Source organism: Mandrillus leucophaeus, unplaced genomic scaffold, assembly GCF_000951045.1.
Source record: "Mandrillus leucophaeus isolate KB7577 unplaced genomic scaffold, Mleu.le_1.0 Scaffold248, whole genome shotgun sequence".
Classification (NCBI taxonomy): Eukaryota; Metazoa; Chordata; class Mammalia; order Primates; family Cercopithecidae; genus Mandrillus; species Mandrillus leucophaeus.
In genome coordinates this window covers 1253253-1257300 of record NW_012102565.1, presented here as the reverse complement: position 1 = coordinate 1257300, position 4048 = coordinate 1253253, and the positions used below count along the sequence as shown (strand labels likewise).

General features: G+C 46.7%; 1 protein-coding gene across 1 annotated transcript in view; it reads right to left on the bottom strand.

Annotated features, from left to right (window-relative positions):
• Positions 1-4048, bottom strand: part of OGDH (oxoglutarate (alpha-ketoglutarate) dehydrogenase (lipoamide)) — a 94136-nt gene that overhangs the window by 89679 nt on the left and 409 nt on the right. The window lies entirely within an intron of this gene.

Below are 4048 nucleotides of genomic sequence, written 5' to 3'. Positions count from 1 at the left end.
AGGAGAATCACTTGAACCCGGGAGGCGGAGGTTGCAGTGAGCTGAGATCGCGCCACTGCACTCCAGCCTGGGCGACAGAGTGAGACTCCATCTCAAAAAAACAAAACAAAACAAAACAAAACAAACAGCCAGGCATGGTGGCACGTGCCTGCAGTCCCAGCTACTCAGGAGGCTGAGATGGGGGATTGCTTGAGCCTGGAAGGTAGAAGCTGCAGTGAGCTGTGATTATGCCACTCTACTCTAGCCTGGTGACAGAGTGAGACCTTGTCTCAAAAATAATAAATAAATATAATAAAGAAAGGTGGCTGGGCGTGGTGGCTCACGCCTGTAATCCCAGCACTTTGGGAGGCTGAGGGGTTGTCAATCACGAGGTCAGGAGACCCAGACCATCCTGGCTAACACAGTAAAAGCCAATCTCTACTAAAAATACAAAAAAAATTAGCCGGGGGTGGTGGCACGTGGCTGTAGTCCCAGCTACTTGGGAGGCTGAAAAAGAAGAATCGCTTGAACCCAGGAGGCGGAGGTTGCAGTGAGCCAAGATCGCACCACTGCACTCCAGCCTGGGCAACAGAGCGAGACTCCGTCTCAAACAAACAAAGATGAAAATATCTGCAAACTACATATCCAACAAAGCGCTGGTATCTAGGATACATCAGAAATTCTCAAAACTCAACAGTTAACAAAAACTGAACAATCTAATTACAAAATGGACAAAATATATGAACAGACATTTCACCCAAGAGTATACAGGGGCCAGGTATGGTGGCTCATGCCTGAAATCCTAGCACTTTGGGACGCCAAGACAGGAGGATCAGTTTATCCCAGGAGTTCAAGACCAGCCTGGGCAACATAGCAAGATCCTATCTTTTCCAAGAAAAGAGAGAATAGACAGATGGCAAATAAGCACATGAAAAGATGTTCAACATCATTAGCCATCAGAAAAATGCACATTACAACCACAAAGAGACATTACTACACATCTATGGAATGGCTATAATAAAAAAAGTAACATCACCAAACGCTGGCAAGTATGTGGAGAAACAAGATCATACAGTGCCAGTGTGAATGCAAAATAGTACAATCTCTCTGGAAAACAGTTTGGCTGTTTGTTAATAACTAAGCATTCACTACGACTTATGACTTAGTGATTGTATTCCTGGGCATTTATCTTGGAGAAATGTCAATTCATGTTCACATAAAAACCTGTACATGAAGGTTTGTAGCAGCTTTATTTGTAATGGCCACAGAATGGAAACAGTAAAGATGTCTTTTAATGGATAAATAAACCAACGGTGGTACATCCATAGCCCAGCTTCAATAAAAAGGAATGAAGTACTTTTTTTTTTTTTTTTTTTTTGAGACAGGTTCTCACTCTGTCACTCACGCTGGAGTGCAGTGACGCGATCTTGGCTCACTGCAGCCACTACAGCCCAGGCTCAAGCGATCCTCCCACCTCAGCTTCCTGAGTAGCTGGGATTACAGGAACGCACCACTGCATCTGGCTAATTTTTTTTTTTTTTTTTTGGTAGAGATGAGGTCTCACTATGTTCCTCAGACTGGTCTTGAACTTCTGGGCTCAAGCGATCTGCCTGCCTCAGCCTCCCAAAGTTGCTGGGATTACAGGCGTGAGACACTGTGCCTGGCCAAGGAATGAACTACTGGTACACGCAACAACCTGGATGATTCTCCAGGGAATTAATCTGAGTGGAAAAAACCAATCCCAAAAGGCTCTATGAATCCCTTTATTTGGCATTCTTAATATGCCAAAATTAGGGAAATGGAGAACAGATCAATGGTTGTCAGGAGTTGAAAGACTGGGAATGGGAGGGATGTGGCTGTGGCTATAAAAAAGCAATGGAAGGGATCCTTGTGATGATGGGAATATTCTGTATCTTGAATTTTACTAATGTCAACATCTGGTTGTGATATTTACTACAGTTTTGCACAATGTTAGAGAAGTGGGAAAGGAACACAGGATCTCTCTGTACTATTTGACTGTACAGAATAAATTTTTATGTACAATTTCTTAAAATTTTACTGTTCTTAAAATAAATTTATCAATAATTTGTACAATGACCTCAAAATAAAAATTACCTAAAAATCTAAAAAGTAGATGATACTGTAGTTTTCTTTTTCCTTTTTTTTTTTTTGACCTGGAGTCTCCCTTTGTCACCCAGGCTGTAGTGCAGTGGCGTGATCTCGGTTCACTGCAACCTCTGCCTCCTGTGTTCAAGTGATTCTCCTGCCTCAGCCTCCTGCTGAGACTACCGGCCCACACCACCACGCCCTGCTAACTTTTGTATTTTTAGTAGAAACGGGGTTTCACCACGTTGGCCAGGCTGGTCTCAAACTTCTGACCTCAGGGGATCCACCTGTATTGGCCTCCCAAAGTGCTAGGATTATAGGTGTGAGCCACTGCGCCCAGTTTGTTTTTTTTTGTTGAGACAGGATCTCACTGTGTCACCCAGGCTGGAGTGTAGTGGTGCAATAATGGCTCACTGCAGCTTGGACCTCCCCTGGCTCATGCCATCCTCCAACCTCAGCCTCCTGAGTAGTTGGGACTACAGGTATATGCGGTATATGCCACCATACCCTGATAATTTTATTTTTTGTAAATGCAGGGTATCACTTAGGTTGCTAAGGGTGGTCTCCTTGAACTCTTGAGCTCAATCGATATTCCTTCCACAGTCTCCCAAAGTGCTGGGATTACAAACGTGACCCACCACGACTGGCTGAAATTGTGCACGTCAAATGGGTGAACTGCATGGTATGTGAATTTTATCCCAATAAAGATATTATTTAAACAGAAAAAGTAACTGAAATGTGAAAAGTGTGCTTAAAAAAAAATAATGAGGGGCCGGGTGCAGTGGCTCACGCCTGTAATCCCAGCACCTTGGGAGGCCAAGACGGGTGGCTCACCAGAGGTCAGGAGTTCGAGAACAACCTAGCCAAGGTGGTGAAAACCCATCTCTACTAAAAATACAAAAATTAGCCAGGCGCGTGCCTGTAATACCAGCTACTCGGGAGGCTGAGGCAGGAGAATCACTTGAATCCAGGAAGGCAGAGGTTGCAGTGAGCCAAGATCGTGCCACAGCACTCCAGCCTGGGCGACAGGGTGAGACTCCATCTCAAACAAAACAAGACAACAACAACAAAAAATGAGCATACAGTGACCTTTATTCAACTTTCCAAGATCCAGTCCTCAGCTAATTTACAAAACTACAATAGTGGTATATACTCTCCTAGGTCTACACGGCAAAGTACAGTTTGTTGCAACTAATGCTGCCTTATACAAAAAGGCTTTATCCTATGCCACCCATCCTAAACCCAGCTGTTCACAGCAGTGTACCTGGAAATCAGCCTCAGGGTACGGACTGCAAGACAAGGCACAAGGAAACCCTAACACGAAGTCCTATATTCTGGGCAAAGGGATGGGGATGGCAGGTGGGACGCACTCGGGTCAGGGCGAGGGCACGGCAAGTTTTCTATTAAATCTCAGTAGGTTAAAACTCATATCCATGGTCTGATACATTTTCGAGGGAAAATGGTGCTTGAAAGATGCTTCTACGGAAAACAAGGTTCATCTCAGTCAATCTGTTCGTCCCAACTTTGGGCAGCAGGTGTGGGGGCGGGGCCAAGGTCTGCGCCGTAATCTAAACAGGCAGTCCCACCCAGGGCCACCCCAAGGCTAGATGCTCCGACGCGACTCGAGCAGGCCACACTATCTTTCGGACAAAGCGACGCGGTCCTCACAGGCGGGAAGGAGAGTGCGTCCCGGTCGGGAAGGACGCCGCCGGAGAGCTGCCCGCCCACGTGACGCCCGCGGCGACCTTGGGGGTCACCCTTGCGGACGCACCGCCCTCTCCCTCACATCCGCCGCCGCGCCCGCCCCTCGCTCTACCACCGCCAATGGCGCGTCGCTCCGCGCCCCGCGCGACCGAGTTCGAGAACAACCTAGCCAAGGTGGTGAAAACCCATCTCTACTAAAAATACAAAAATTAGCCAGGCGCGTGCCTGTAATACCAGCTACTCGGGAGGCTGAGGCAGG